Here is a 17,200-nt window from a genome sequence, read left to right on the forward strand (position 1 = left end):
CCCAGGTCCCTGGCACAATGATGCAGCAGTGCTAACCACTGTGCCACCTTGCCGCTAAGAGTGCTTGAAGCAAGTGCCACTTGACAGCACTGTTGATGATCCCTTCCATCACTTTACTAATGATCAGAGTAGACTGATGGCCTGGTAATTGGCTGGGTTGGAACTGTCCTGCTTTTTGTGTACAGGACATAGCTGGGCAATTTTTCACATTGCCAATATTGTCTCTATACTGGAACAGCTTGGTAGGGACGTGGAAAGTTTTGGGGCACAAGTCTTCAGCATCCAGTGCTTCACCAGGCTGATACTTCAGTTTTATGTTTGTCTGGTGCTGCTCCTGGCATGCCCTCCTGCAATCTTCATTGAACCAAGGTTGATCCCCTGGCATGGTGGTAGAATGGGGGATATGCTGGGTCGTACGGTTACAGATTGTTTTGAAGCACATTTCTGCTGCTGCTGATGGCTCACAGTGCCTCATGGTTTCCCCATCTTGAGTTACTAGATCTGGTCAAAATCTATCCCATTAAGGAAGAAGATAGTGCCAGGACTGTGCGGTGGTCACTCCTACCGATACTGTCATGAACAGATGCATCTGCGGCAGGTAGTTTTGTGATGATGAAATCAAGGATGTTTTTCCCTCTTGTTGGTTCCCTCACCAACTGCCGCAGACCCAGTCTAGCAGCTATATCCTTTAGGATTCGACCAGCTTGGTCAGTAGTAGTGCTACTCTTGGTGATGGACTTTGAAATCCCCCGTCAAAGTACATTGCCATCATCGTCGCTTTCTCCAGATGTTCAATGGAAGAGTAATGATTCATTGACTGAGGGGGGATAGTATGTGGAAATCAGCAGGATGTTAACTTGTCCATGTTTGACCTGATGTCATGAAACATCATGAGATGGAGAGTTGATGTTGAGGACTGCCAGGGCAAATCCTTCCTGACTGTAAACCACTGTGCTGTCATCTCTGCTGGGTTTGACCTGCTGTTGGGGCAGTGATAGGATGATGATGGTAGGTGTCTGGGACATTGTCTATAAGATAAGATTTCATGAGTATGACTATCTCAGGTTGTTGCTTGGCTAGTCTGTAAAATAGCTGTCCCAATTTTGGCACTAGCCCCCAGCTGTTAGTAAAGAGGACTTTGCAGGTTCATCAATGTTTGCCATTGTCGTTTCCAATCCGTAGGGCGATGCCGAGTGGTCCACCCGGTTTGATTCCTTTGAGACATCTTAGCGGTTTTGATATAACTGAGCGATTTAAGAGTCATTACGAGGCGATTTAAGAGTCAGCCACATTGCTATGGATCTGGGATCACACGTAGTCCAGACTATGAAAGGATGGCACATTTCCTTCCCTCAAAGACATCAGTGAACCAGTTGGGTTTTTATGACAATTGACATTGGTCATACTCATCATGGGTCTCAAATGAGAGTCAGTTCTTATGAAAAATATTTTGATCACTTTGACAGTTCCCTTGCCATTTATATTGTATTATTGCATTTACCTTATAAAGATTCGGTCGCCTGTCAAGTATCTTTTTTTGCAATTTTTCTTCTAAAACGCACACTTTAGTTAGGGTCTTGGTGCTTTCAGAAATTCTAGAGACAAATTGAACTATTCATGATAGTCAGCCCAAGACAAAAACGTATAGCTGCACCTGTAAGTCTGCAGCTCCTCGGCTGTGGATTGGGGCACAAAATCAGATGTCTTCCACACTGAGGGTAAAGTCCAGGCAATTGCAGACCAGTTTTCTTTTGTGGATCCAGAAGGAAAGCTCCTGCTCTTCTTGCTCCCACAGGAATTCTCTCCAAAAGGTTTCTGGACCCTTTCTTGAATGACCACCAGTGGTCTGTTTAAGAATCACTGGTTAGGCAACTCAACTGCCTAGACTAAAGAATGGAGTGAGGGTGGTACACATCATCAATAGATAAAAATTGCATGTAACAGTCATAAAATTGGCATGAAATTCCATTTCTATATTTAAGTTGCTTCCCGCGGGAAACAAATTAATGGGTTACTTGTCTATTTACAGGTAAGCTTGAAAATTGCATTAAATGAGCTTTCAGCATCAATGGGGCAGCATAACAACTCTTTGCCCTCATATTTGAGAAAGAAAACACTCCACGGTGAAGATATGGAATCAGCTGAGGAGGCATTTTAGGATGGAAGGAATGTCGGTGCTAACGCCGCTGTGCGAGAATCATGGGTTTGAGCCGAAGGGGGATGGATAGTGCATATAGGAGATGGAGGGAAGTGGGGCTGGTCAAGGTGAGGGACTTGTATTTGGAGGAAGGGTTCCCCAGTCTGGAGGAGCTAAGGGAGAGGGCAGAGCTGCCGAGGGGTAGTGAGTTCAGGTATCTGCAGGTTAGGGACTTTGCACGAAAGATCTGGAGGGGGTTCCCTAAGTTGCCGGGTTACACCCTGCTGGAGCGACTGCTGCTTCCGGATGGGGAAGGGGAGGGAAAAATTGGGGATATATATAAGTGGCTGGGGGAGCAGGTAGGTGAGTGAGTGGTGAAGATCAAGGAGAAACGGGAAGCGGAGTTGGGAATGGAGATCATTTGGGGAGTATGGAGAGAGGCATTGCAAAGGGTAAGCGGGACCTGCTCTTCTAAAAGGATGAGCCTGATACAGTTTAAGGTGGTGCACAGCGTGCATATGACTAGGGCGAGAATGAGTGGGCTCTTTCAGGGGGTAGCAGATGCGTGTGAGAGGTGTGGGTGGGGGCCATCGAATCACGCGCACATGTTTTAGGGTTGCAAAAAATTGGGAAGATTCTGGGCAGGAATGTTCACAGTCTTAGCCAGGATAGTGGAGGAGGAGGTGGACCTGGACCCTTTGGTGGCAATTTTTGGGGTTTCAGAGAAGCCGGTGCTCATGGAGAGGAGGAAGACAAATGTCGTGGCCTTTGCCTCTCTAATTGCACGGTGACGAATTTTGCTGGAGTGGCAGTCGGCATCGCCACCGCGAGTAGCAGCGTGGTTGGGTGACCTGTATGACTTCCTGCGGTTAGACCATGTTTGAGGAACTAATCGTCGCAGGGCGGTGGGGATTGGATGATAGGGAGAGGGGGGGTGTTGAAAAAGGGGAAAATCTGTTCAGACTGTATAGTTGATTGTTGGGAAGTATGTTTCCCGGGGTGTTTACTTGCTGTAATCTGCTTTGATACAAATTTGCAATAAAACATTTTTTTTTTTAAAAAGAGAAAGAAAACATAATTGAAAAGAGAACATAGAAAAATACAACACAGAACAGGCCCTTCGGCCCACGATGTTGTGCCGAAACTTTGTCCTAGATTAATCATAGATTATCATAGAATTTACAGTGCAGAAGGAGGCCATTCAGCCCATCGAGTCTGCACCGGCTCTTGGAAAGAGCACCCTACCCAAGGTCAACACCTCCACCCTATCGCCATAACCCAGTAACCCCATCCAACACTAAGGGCAATTTTGGACACTAAAGGCAATTTATCATGGCCAATCCACCTAACCTGCACATCTTTGGACTGTGGGAGGAAACCGGAGCAACCGGAGGAAACCCGCGCACACACGGGGAGGATGTGCAGACTCCGCACAGACAGTGACCCAAGCCGGAATCGAACCTGGGACCCTGGAGCTGTGAAGCAATTGTGCTATCCACAATGCTACCGTGCTGTCCTTAAGAACAAATTAATCTACACTCCATTATTCTACCGTAATCCATGTACCTATCCAATAGCCGCTTGAAGGTCCCGAATGTTTCCGACTCAACTACTTCCACAGGCAGTGCATTCCATGCCCCCACTACTCTCTGGGTAAAGAACCTACCTCTGACATCCCCCCTATATTTTCCACCATTTACCGTAAATTTATGTCCCCTTGTAATGGTTTGTTCCACTCGGGGAAAAAGTCACTGACTGTCTACTCTATCTATTCCCCTGATCATCTTATAAACCTCTATCAAGTCGCCCCCTCATCCTTCTCCGTTCTAATGAGAAAAGGCCCAGCACCCTCAACCTTTCCTCGTAAGACCTACTCTCCATTCCAGGCAACATCCTGGTAAATCTCCTTTGCACCTTTTCCAAAGCTTCCACATCCTTCCTAAAATGAGGCGACCAGAACTGCACACAGTACTCCAAATGTGGCCTTACCAAGGTTTTGTACAGCTGCATCATCACCTCACGGCTATTAAATTCAATCCTTCTGCTAATGAACGCTAGCACACCATAGGCCTTCTTCACAGCTCTATCCACTTGAGTGGCAACTTTCAAAGATCTATGAACATAGACCCCAAGATCTCTCTACTCCTCCACATTGCCAAGAACCCTACCGTTAACCCTGTATTCCGCATTCATATTTGTCCTTCCAAAATGGACAACCTCACACTTTTCAGGGTTAAACTCCATCTGCCACTTCTCAGCCTAGCTCTGCATCCTATCTATGTCTCTTTGATTACTAAATTTCTATGATTACATATGAAGAATAACAACTTGAGTGAAAAGTACTGGAGGGCAGCAGGTGACCCTTTCTACTATTCTACTTTCTACTATGGGCGGCATGGTAGCACAGTGGTTAGCACTGTTGCTTCACAGCACCAGGGACCCAGATTCGATTCCTGGCTTGGGTCACTCTCTGTGCAGAGTCTGCATTCTCCCCATGTCTGCGTGGATTTCCTTTGGGTGCTCTGGTTTCCTCCACCGTGCTGTTCGGTGAATTGGACATGCTGAATTCTCCCTCAGTGTACCTGAACAGGTGCTGGAATGTTGCGACTAGGGGCTTTTCACAGTAACTTCATTGCAGTGTTAATGTAAGCCTACTTGTGACACGAATAAAGGTTATTACTATTCCCATAGTGTTAGTTCAGTTGTTTTCCTTCTTTGCTTTCTCTTTAACCAGATAACTGAATTCACTTCTGCAGCACAAAGGAAGGAGGAAGGATGTTTGTCTTTTGGGTTTTCTTACAAGTTTCTGACTATCATCTGAAAATATTTAAATTAACTTTATGTTGTCGATTAAAGCCAGATGAGATCCTGTGCTTCAAAGGAAGTTCCCCAAAGGTCTACTGTGCTGTCAAACATCTCTTTATAATCACGAACACAGATGAAGCTCTCATCAAGAAAATAACAGCCTCAGCAAAACGGTGAACCACTCAATAATTTTAACTTCGTCCCACTGCCCTTCATTTTACTCCACTTCCTGATACCACATCACAATTCAAGAACGAATGCTCTTCCATCCGCATACTGTACCTCTTCCCAAATGTCCCATATCTGCAGATTCTCTCACTAAGCGTCCGGGCGGCACCCTGGCACACTGGTTAGCACTGCTGCCTCACGGCTCCGAGGACCCGGGTTCGATCCCTGCCCTGGGTCACTGTTCGTGTGGAGTTTGCATATTCTCCCCGTGTATGCGTGGGTCTCACCCCCACAACTCCAAAACTAAAGATGTGTAGGGCAGGTGGATTGGCCATTCTATATTGCCCCTTAATTGAAAGAAATTAATTGGGTACTTTAAATTTATATATTTTTAAAAATCACGAAGCTTCCTTCCTTCAGCATCTCTTCACCCAAGTGACTCTATTCCTCCCCTCCGAAATGCCTTTACTCTCCCCTCTCTCACCACTGACTCATCTTCCATCTTTGAACAATCCTTATGTTCATTGGCCCCATGTAACCTGCTGCCTTTATCTCCTCCTCCCAGACTTTTTTCCACTCCACCTTCTCGACTTCTCAGCTACCTGGATTGAGATGGGGCAAGTATCAGCTACCATCCCACTCCTGATTGGCAGGAGTATGCATATTGCCAGTTATGGTGCTTCAGCATATAGTACAGAATTATTGTCCAGGCCTGCACATAATAAATAGCTGCTCTGAAGGCAGCATCTATCTATCATCAATGAGGGTTAGTGACTGTGGAACCACACTCCAAAGAGACTCAGTTCCCGGGAAATTGTACCACTCTTGAATTTGAGCCGAGGAATCTAGACACCAATGACAATCATTTCGGAAGGTAAATAATTATAGGAAAGAATTTAAAGATCAAGAATTCTGTTAGGAAGACGTATATAGTATTCGGGAGGTGGAATTCCTCTTTAAATATTCACTACACTGTCCATTTAAGAGGCATTGTCACTTTCGTCTTTTTGATGTTTTAATCTAAAATGTGCATATTGTTGCCAGAAGCTAAGACTTGCTCAACTGAATTCTTTCTTCACATAACAAATGGAAATCCATGGGTTGAATTTTACACCATCTCCCCATCTGGGGATAGGCGTAAAATTGGGCGTCAAACGAGCGACGTTCTGTCTGTCACCTGCCTGCACTCCCCCTGCTGGTACTTTACCCCATGGTGGGGCAGTGAGGGGTGGGAGTGGTGGTGGTGGGGGAGGCACGTGGGCCAATTAGGACCCTTAAGTGTCAATTAATGACGTCTTAAGGGCTTCCTTGTGCTGCAGGTCCTTCACTTCAAAGACCTTGTTAATCTGTCCCGCACCTCAATAATTTCCCTTGCCGCTGCTTCCCTCCGAAGCTGACCTGCTAACATACTCCTTCTCGCCATGCTCGTAAACGCCATGTCTTCTCTCCATGCTCGTAAACTGCACCCCTTGCTTGCTTCAGTTGGCGCACCGCGTTCTTGCTGGACAGTCGGTCAAAGCTCTCATGTAGTTCCTTCCTCTTTTCCAACTTCGCTGGGTCCCCATCTTCTGTATAACTCCTATCTACCTCCAGTATCTCATCTATTACCCTCTGATGTTCGCACCTCTCCTCTTTGTCCACCCTAGCCTTAAACGAGATCACCTCACCCCTCACCACCGCCTTTAGAGCCTCCCAGACAACTGCCTTCGGCACCTCACCCGTACAGTTGAAACCTACATATTCCTCAATTACTTTTTCAATTTTGTCACAGAACTCTCGGAACATCTAATTTCCATCCCGGCCTTTGTACTACCCCGTTCTCCAGTACCATATCCATCCAATGCGGAGCATGATTTGATATTGCAATTGCTGAGTACTCCGACCCCTTAACCACAGCCAGCAAAGCCTTCCCAAACATGGAAAAGTCGATCCTCGAGAATACCTTATGGACCGCCGAGAAAAACGAGTACTCCCGCTCCCTTGGGTGCAGAAACCTCCAAGGGTCCACCCCTCCATTTCCACCATTAGTCCAGCCAAAGGTTTTGCACCCCCAACGGGACAAGCGAGCGCGGCCGTGACCTGTCCAACCTTGGCTCCTGCACCAAGTTCCAGTCCCCACCCTCAACCCCCCTTTTCAGTTTGTGTGTGTCCCAAGACAGGGATGGCCCGACACACCTTCTTTGCGAATCCCACATCGTCCCAATTAGGACCATGTACACTTACCAGCGCCACTAACCTCCCTTCCAGGGCCCCTGTCACAATCACATATCTACCGTCCTGATCTGCAACCACATTCATCTGGAACCGTACTCCATTACCACTACCCGCTGAGCCCTTCCGTCAAATCCAGCGTGCAACACCTGACTAACCCAGCCCTTTTAAAATCTCATCTGGTCCTTCACCCTCAAGTGAGTCTCTTGCAGCATTGCTACATCAGCTTTCCAACTTTTAAGATGTGCAAGCACCCTTGACCTCTTGACTGGACCTCCTAATCCCCTTATGTTCCCCGTGACTATCCTAACTGGGGGTCTCTCAACCCCCCTTCTTATCCACCATCTTTATCCACCTAGCGGCCAGGTCTCTGGCACTGAGTCTGGCTCTGTGGCTCAGAAGGGCACGGGGGAGAATAGAAAAGCAATAGTGATAGGAGACTCAATGGTTAGGGGAATGGATTGGAGATTCGGTGGTCGCGAGCGAGACTCCCGGAAGGTATGTTGCCTCCCGGGTGCCAGGGCCAGGGACATCTTGGATCGAGTCTACAGGATTCTTAAGGGGGAGGGGGAGCAACCAGAAGTCGTGGTGCACATTGGCACCAACAACATAGCTAAGAAAAGGATTTTAGGGAGTTAGGTTGGAAGCCAAAGAGCAGGACAAGCAGAGTAGTGATCTCAAGATTGCTACCAATGCCACGTGCAAGTGAGGTAAGGAACAGAGACTGAGTGCAGCTGAACAAGTGGCTACAGGGCTGGTGCCGGAGGGAAGGCTTAGATATGTGGATCATTGGGATATCTTCTCGGGAAGGTGGGACCTATACATGAAGGACGGATTGCACCTAAACTGGAGGGGCACTAATATCCTGGGTGGGAGGTTTGCTAAAGTTCTTTGGGAGAGCTTAAACTAGTTTGGCAGGGGGATGGAACCAGAGCTATGGATTAGAGGATAAGGTAGCTGTTGAACAGGCAGTTGAATATGCAGCAAGTCTGTGAGGAAGGATAGACAATTGAGAGGGCAAAGTTGCACTCAGTGGAATGGGTTAAAGTGTGTCCGTTTCAATGCAAGGAGTGTCAGGAATAAGGGAGATGAACTTAGAGCATGGATCAGTGCTTGGAACTACGATGTTGTGGCCATTACCAAGACATGGATTTCACAGGGGCAGGAATGGTTGTTAGATGTTCCGGGGTTTAGATGTTTTCAGAAGAATAGGGAGGGAGGTAAAAGAGGAGGGGGAGTGGCATTGATAATTAGGGAGTGCACCACAGCTGCAGAAAAGGAGGTAGTTGAGGCGGGTTTGTCTACTGAATCAGTATGGGTGGAAGTCAGAAACAAGAAAGGAGCAGTCACTTTATTGGGAGTTTTCAATAGACCCCCCCAATAGCAGCAGAGAGATAGAGGAACAGATTGGACGGCAGATCTTGGAAAAGTGCAGAGATAACAGAGTTGTTGTCATGGCTGACTTCAATTTCCCTAATATTGAGTGGAACCTCCTTAGTGCAAATGGTTTGGATGGAGCAGATTTTGTCAGGCGAGTACAGGAAGGATTCCTGACTCAATATGTAGATAGGCCGACTAGGGGGAGTCCATATTGGACTTGGTGCCCGGCAACAAACCAGGCCAGGTGTCAGATGTCTCGGTGGGAGAGCATTTCGATGACAGTGACCACAACCCCTTGACTTTTACCATAGTCATGGAGAGTGATAGGAACACAGAGTATGGGAAGGTATTTAATTGGGGGAGGGGAAATTATACTGTTATTAGGCAGGAGCTGAGGAGCATAAAGTGGGAACAATTGTTCTTGGAGAAATGCATAACAGTAATGTAGGGATTGTTTAAGGAGCACTTGCTGCGAGTGTTGGATAGTTTTGTCCCACTGAGACGAGGAAGGAATGGTAAGGTGAAGGAGCCTTGGAAGACAAGAGAAGTGGAGCTTCTAGTCAAAAGGAAGCAGGAAGCTTACGTAAGGTTGAGGAAGCAAGGATCTGACTCGGCTCTGGAGGGTTACTAAGTAGCCAGGAAGGAACTCAAAAATGGACTGAGGAGAGCTAGAAGGGGGCATGAAAAAGCCCTGGCAGGAAGGATTAGGGAAAACCCCAAGGCGTTCTACACTTATGTGAGAAATAAGAGGATGATCAGAGTGAGAATAGGGCCAATCAGGGATAGTGGAGGGAACTTGTGCCTGGAGTCTGAGGAGATGGGGAAGGCCCTAAATGAATACTTTGCTTCAGTATTCACTAGAGAGAGGGACCTTGTTGCTCATGAGAATAGTGTGAACCAGGTTAACAGACTCAAACAGGTTGATATTAAAAAGGACGATGTGCTGGACATTTTAAAAAGCATCAGGATAGACAAGTCCCCTGGTCCTGACGGGATATACCCAAGGTTACTACGGGAAGCGAGGGAGGAGATTGCTGCGCCGTTGGCGATGATCTTTGCGTCCTCACTCTCCACTGGAATAGTACCGGATGATTGGAGGGAGGCGAATGTTGTTTCCCTGTTCAAGAAAGGGAATAGGGAAATCCCTGGGAATTACAGACCCATCAGTCTTATGTCTGTGGTGAGCAAAATATTGGAAAGGATTCTGAGAGATAGGATTTATGATTATTTAGAAAAACATAGTTTGATTAAAGATAGTCAGCATGGCTTTGTGAGGGGCAGGTCATGCCTCACAAGCCTCATTGAATTCTTTGAGGATGTGACAAGACACATTGATGAAGGTCGGGCAGTGGATGTGGTGTATATGGATTTCAGTAAGGCATTTGACAAGGTTCCCCATGGTAGACTCATTCAGAAAGTTAGGGGGCATGGGATACAGGGAAATTTGGCTGTCTGGATACAGAATTGGCTGGCCAAAAAAAGACAGCAAGTGGTAGTGGATAGAAAGAATTCTTCCTGTTGGTCGGTGACCAGTGGTGTCCTGCAAGGATTTGTTCTGGGACCTCTGCTCTTTGTGGTTTTTATAAATTACTTGGATGAGGAAGTGGAAGGGTGGGTTAGTAAGTTTGCCGATGACACGAAGATTGGGGGAGTTGTAGATAGTGCTGAGGGTTGTTGCAGGTTACAGCAGGATATTGACAGGATGCAGAGCTGGGCTGAGAAGTGGCAGATGGAGTTCAACCTTGATAAATATGAAGTGATTCATTTTGGAAGGTCGAATTTGAATGCTGAATACAGGGTTAAAGGCAGGATTCGTGGAAGTGTGGAGGAACAGAGGGATCTTGGGGTCCACGTACATTGATCCCTCAAAGTTGCCACTCAGGTTGATAGGGTTGTTAAGAAGGCATATGGTATGTTGGCTTTCATTAACAGGGGGATTGAGTTAAGTGCCGCGAGGTTTTGCTGCAGCTTTATAAAACCCTAGTTAGACCACACTTGGAATATTGTGTCCAGTTCTGGTCGCCTCATGATAGGAAGGATGTGGATGCTTTGGAGAGGGTACAGAGGAGATTTACCAGCATGCTGCCTGGACTGGAGGGCATTTCTTATGAAGAAAGGTTGAGGGAGCTAGGACTTTTCTCACTAGAGCGAAAAAGGCAGAGAGGTGACTTGATAGAGGTGAACAAGGTGATGAGAGGCATGGATAGAGTGGATAGCCAGAGACTTTTCCCCAGGGTGGAAATGGCTGTCACGTGGGAACATAATTTTAAGGGGATTGGAGGAAGATATAGGGGAGATGTCAGAGGTAGGTCCTTTACAGAGAGAGTGGTGGGTGTGTGGAATGCACTGCCAGCAGAGGTGGTGAAGTCAGAGTCATTAGGAACATCTAAGCGACTCTTAGACAGGCACATGGACAGCAGTAAATTGAAGGGGTATAGGTAAGGTTGATCTTAGATTAAGATAAATGGTCGGCACAACATTGTGGGCTGAAGGGCCTGTACTTGCTGTACTGCTCGATGTTATACGTTCTATTATCATACCACCGGGCAATGCCCCATGAGCCTGACCCGTCCCTATCCATTAATAACATCGAACCCCCTCCCCCTCCCAGAATCCCCCCTGCACTTCCTCTCGAAAAAACATTTCCCAATATCGATCCCTTCCCCTGTCTTGCTCGCCTCGCAGTCCCATCGAAACCTGCGAACCAGGCTCCAATGTTCGAAGCCCTCCTCTCACCTCACCTCCGTTACAGTGAATGCATTAGTGATCATGTTTCAAAATTCTCTTGATTCTGGAACAGTGGCTGCATAAGAAGGCAGGAAATGTGACCCCACTATTTAAGAAAGGAACCCGTTAGCGTTACATCACTGGCAGGGAAAATGGTAGAATCTATTCTAAAGGATGTGATAACTGGACATTTCAAAAATAATGGTGAGATTGGCATGGATTCATGAAAGGGATATCATGTTTGACAAACTTTTTGGAACTGTTCCCGGGATGTAGCAGAATAGATAAGAGAAATCCAATGGATGTGGTGTATTTGGATTTTCAGAAGTCTTTCAATAAGATGCCACACATGAGATTAATAAACAAAATGAGAGTCCATTGGAGTGGGGGAAAACATCAGCATGGATTAAGGATTGGTTAATGGACAGAAGGGATAAACAGATCATTCGGAGGCTAACAGGCCATGACTAGCTGAATAGCGCGAGGATCAGTTCTTGAGCCCTAGCTGTTTATAATCTATATCAATGATTTGGATGTGGGGCCAAATGCAATATTCCCAAGTTTGCTGATTATTTAAAACTTGGTGGGAATGTGAATTGTGAAAAGGATGCAAAGAGGCTTCAAGGCCACTTCAAGGTCACTGAGTGAGAAAGAACTTGGCAGATGGAATATAAGTGGAAAAATGTGAAGTTATCCACTTTGGTAGGAAAAACATAAATGCAGAGTATTTCTTAAATGGGGAATGATTGGGAAATGTTGATAGAATCCATAGAATTCCTACAGAACAGAAGAAGGCCATTTGGCCAATCGAGGTCTGCACCAACATTCCGAACAACAGTCTACCGAGGCCCACGTCCCCACCCTATCCCGGTAACTCCATGCATTGATCATGGTCAATCCATCTAACCTGTACATCTTTGGACACTAAGGGGCAATTTTGCATAGCCAATCCACCTAACCTGCACATCTTTGGACTGTGGGAGGAAACCGAAGTACCTGGAGGAAATTCACACAGCCACGGGGAGAAAGTGCAAACTCCACACAGACAGTCAGTCACCCAAGGTTGGAATCGAACCCAGGTTCTTGCCGTTGTACCGCCTTCAAAGATGCCCAAAGAGACCTGGGCATTCTTGTTCATACATTACTAAAAGCTAACACGCAGGTGCAATAAGCAATTAGGAAGGCAAATTTTATGTTAGCCTTTAATGCAAGGGAATTTGAGTACAGGAACAAAGATGACTTGCTGGAGTTATAGAGAGTCTTGGTGAGATTACACCTGGAGTATTGTGTGTAGTTTTCGTCCTCTTAGGTAATGAAGGATATCCTGGTCATAGAGGAGGTGCAACTAAGGATCACCAGACTAATCCTGGGAATGGTGGGATTCTCCTATGCAGAACGATTGAAGAAATTGGGCCTGTATTCTCTAGAGTTTAACAGAACAAGCGGTTCTGCACAATTCTTGCAGGGCTTGATAAGATAGATGCAGGAAGGATGCTTCCCTTGGTTGGGGGTCTAGAACCAGGGAACACAGTCTCAGACAGAATAAGAGCTCGGCCATTTAAGACAGAGATGAGGAAACATTTTTTCAGAGGGTGGTAAATCTTTGGAATTCTCTACTGCAGAGTGTTATGGAGTCTCAGTAATTAAATATGTTCAGAGTTTGATAGATTTCTAGATATCAATGACATTAATGAATATGAGGATAGTGAATGAAGATGGCAGGGGTTGAAGATCAGCTATGATCTAGTGAAATGACACAGTAGGCTTGAGGGGCCAAATAACCTACTCCTATGTTCCTATCCTATGATTACAGCCCTTTAAATATGGAACAATAAGAATGATCTATTAGAGGTATTTATTAAGAGGTGATCTATTCACCCTGTTTTAAATAATTAACCGAACTAGGGGCATGAAATACAATGTCACTGATAAATCCAAAAAAAACTTAGAAGAAACTCTTGCCCGAGAATGATCAAAATATAAGACTCTCCACAACAAGTAGTTAAGGCAAATAACGTGGATTAATTTGAGAAGCCCGTTGAGAAGGATGACGGGAATCTTACTCAAACTTACACGACACTGAGAGACCCAGATAGAGTGGATATGGAGAGGCTGTTTCCACTAGAAGTGGTTAGCAGTGTTGCTTCACAGCACCAGGGACCCGGGTTTGATTCCCGGCTTGGACCACTGTGCGGAGTCTGCACTCTCTCTCCGTGTCTGCGTGTGTTTCCTCCAGGAGCTACAGTTTCCTCCCACAAGTTCTGAAAGACATGCTGTTAGATGAATTTGACAGTCTGAATTCTCACTTAGTGTGGCGACTAGTAACTTCATTGCAGTGTTAATGTAAGCCTACTTGTGATGCTAATAAAGATTATTATTATGGTCCGTAATGATCATAAAATGTTGGTTGTGGATGTATGGATGGAATTTCTTCACTCTAAATATCGTGGCCAGACTCTCTTTTCTGATTGGTGTATAGCGACATTCTGTATCTGCCAGGGTTCGTAAAGCACATACAATTGGTCCCTCGGTGCCATTGTATGAACGGTTGGAGAGGCCTCTACTCTGTAAGCAGAGACATTGCATGTTAGTACCAGCGGTCTTGTGAGTTAATAGTGCGCCAAGATATTGGACATTAGCTATTGCTTCCCTTTTGTGAATGCTCCCGTCCTGTGGCACCTGCCACAACCACTTTGGGTTTTTCTTCAGCGATGTGTTTAGGGGTGTCTGTAAGGTGGCAAGGTTGGGGATAAATTATCCATAATAATTGATGAGGCCTAGAAATAACTGCAATTCCATCATTTTTCGCAGGGTCGTTGCCCGCTTTGTGGCCTTCACTTTGTCCTCTACAGGGTACAGGCTGTCCTTGATGGTTTTAAAATTAATATACAAGATATGGGCGTTGCTGGTTAGGCCAGCATTTATTGCCAATCCCTAGTTGCCCTTGGCGATGCTGTAACCGAGGTATGTCACCTCGCCCCCTGAAACATGCTCTTTTTCTGCTTGAGGCAGATGCCTCAGTCTGAGAATCATTGCGTGATTCCTGTAAGTTTACCAGGTATTCTTTGACAGAGGCTCTGATGATTAACACATCATCTTAGTACAGTGTCACCCTAGGCAGCCCTTGAAGGATATTTTACATTATGCGCTTAAAAATGGTGCACTCCAATGAGACTCTAAAAGGCAGCCGGGTGTATTTGCACAACCGCTTAGGAGTGTTGATGGTGTCGAACTTCCTGAACGCCATATCAAACTCCAATGGTGTTACACATGGTTCATGTCCAGGTTGGTAAACATGAAACCTCCAGCTAGCTTTGCTTAGTGATCTTCAATACATGGGGTACCGATCAAGGTAAGAGGCTCCATTGACCGTCATTTATAGTATCTGCAAAGGCGGACCGACTCGTCAGGTTTTAGTACTGGAACCACTGGCATAGCAAATTCCGCAAACTGTACCAGGCATATTATGCCAAGGTTCCACCAAGGTTTGGCCTCTACTTTGGCGAGTAAGACACAGGGGACCAGTCGTGCCCAAAAAATTATGGTAGGACCTCTGGGCCCAGATAGACCTTTGCCCTTGCTCCTTTGATCTTGCCACGGCTCTCCTGAAACATCTTGGGATATTTCTCGACGACTTCATGCATATATAGAAATACACATAGAAAATAGAAGCAGAAGACCATTCGGCCCTTCGAGCCTAATCCACTATTCATCATGATCATGACTGATCATCAAATTCAATATCCTGATTCTGCCTTCTCCCCATATCCCTTGATCACTTTAGCCCCAAGGGCTGTATCTAATTCCTTCTGGAAGTCACACAATGTTTTGGCCTCAGCTACTTTCTGTGGTAGTGAATTCCACAGATTTGCCACACTCTGGATGAAGAAATCTCTCCTCACCTCAGTCGTAGAATCCCTACAGTGCAGAAGAAGGCCATTCGGCCCATCGGGTCTGCACCGACCCTCCGAAAGAGTATTCCACTAAAGCTCATTTCCCCACTCTATCCCAATAATCCCTTAACATAACCTACACATCTTTTTTGAATACTAAGGGGCAATTTAGCATGGCCAATCCACCTAACCTTCACATCTTTGGACTGGGGGAGGAAACCTGGTCCTAAAAGTTTTACCCCTTATCCTCAAACTATGGCCCCTAGTTCTGGTCTCCCCCACCATCAGGGACACTCCTTCTGAATCTACACTAATTCTGTTAGAATTTTATAAGTTTCGATGAGATTTGCTCTCACTTTTCTAAACTCCGTTGAATATAATCCGAACCGATTTAGTCTCTCCTCATATGACAGTCCACCATCCAGGGAATCTTTACTGCACTCCCTCCATAGCAAGGACATCTTTCCTCAGACAAGGACACCAAAACTGCAAGTAATACTCCAGGTGTGTCCTCACCAACGCTCTATACAATTGCAGTAAAACATCCCTTTTCCTGTACTCAAATCCACTTGCTATGAAGACCAACATACCATTTACCTTCTTTACTGCCTGCTGTACCTGCACACTTATTTTCAGCAACTGCTGCACAAGGTCAACAAGGTCTTGCTGAGTATCCACCTCTCTCAATTTAGAACACATTTAAATAATAATCTGCCTTCCTATTTTTGCAGCCGAAGTGGGTAGTCTCACATTTATCCATATATGCCCCTGATTTGCATCCTGAAGATCTGCTGCTGTCCAATTTGATTTTTTTGCAGCCAGTCTCTGCCCAGAAGACTGAGTCCTGATCCTTGCACAGCTATTAGGGGAAGACGGATCATCTATTATCCATGGGTGACCGGGATCATGGTGGTTCCTACGATTTCTAGAGGTTCCACAGCGTATGTGGCCAACCTGGCCCCGGTGTCCTGCAGGCACAGAAGCATGATGTCAGCATGGAGGAACCTGAATATCTGTTCCCCACAATGGAGACAGCAGCTCCCATGTCCACTTTCATTTCCAAGGAGTGACCGTTGACCCAGAGTTTAATTTTGATATGGGCAACTTTGGGGGTGGTGGTGCTGTTCAACTACATTAATTCATCCTGTTTGGGCTGGTGGATTTGCAGTGCCCAGACGTGACGTGGCTTCTGACCTGGGCGGTACGCATACCGACGATTCTGGCAGTCTTATTTTGGGCATATCCTTCGGCCGCAGGTACAGCACTCTTGTGACTGCACCCCAAAGTCATCTGGGGAAGCTTCTCTAACAGTTCTGGAGTTTTGCATTCGTCAACACTTTCGCGGGTCCCTTTTTCAGCATTTTCCATGGACAGCGCCAATTTTATGGTTCTTTTGAGATCCAGGGCGGGATAGCTCCTGGTCTTCAGCACCTCACAGAATTCTCAGCATTATATTTAAAGCTCTCATCCTCATCGTCCAATGTCAGCAAATCTTCCAATGCTGTGAGCCCCCTGTCACAAATTCTGTTTCACTGACTCTAACCTCTTGCTTGCACCCACTTGTGTTTAGCCATTGAGGCCCCATGCCCTGGAATTCCTACACTAAACCTCTCCACATCTTTCATGCCCCAGTCTCCTGAACTTAGAACCATCTCTATGACCACGGCCCATTCCTAATAACTCATTTCTTGCCTCAGTGTCTACCATTTTTGTTATGCCTGTTAAATGCCACAGAACATTTTTCTACTTTTTTAAATATAAATTCAGAATGCCCAATTCTTTTTTTTCCAATTATGGGCAATTTAGCATGGTCAATTCACCTACCCTGCACATTTTGTTGGGTTGTGGGGGTGGTAAGACCCACACAGACATGGGGAGA

The 17,200-nt window shown here is 46.0% G+C and overlaps 1 protein-coding gene across 3 annotated transcripts in view; it reads right to left on the reverse strand.

Annotated features, from left to right (window-relative positions):
• The window catches only part of LOC119973940 (centromere protein P), a 400,035-nt gene that overhangs the window by 172,901 nt on the left and 209,934 nt on the right, over window positions 1-17,200 (reverse strand). The gene's annotated exons all lie outside the window — the stretch shown is intronic.

The sequence above is a fragment of the Scyliorhinus canicula genome, chromosome 11, assembly GCF_902713615.1.
Source record: "Scyliorhinus canicula chromosome 11, sScyCan1.1, whole genome shotgun sequence".
In the NCBI taxonomy this organism is placed as follows: Eukaryota; Metazoa; Chordata; class Chondrichthyes; order Carcharhiniformes; family Scyliorhinidae; genus Scyliorhinus; species Scyliorhinus canicula.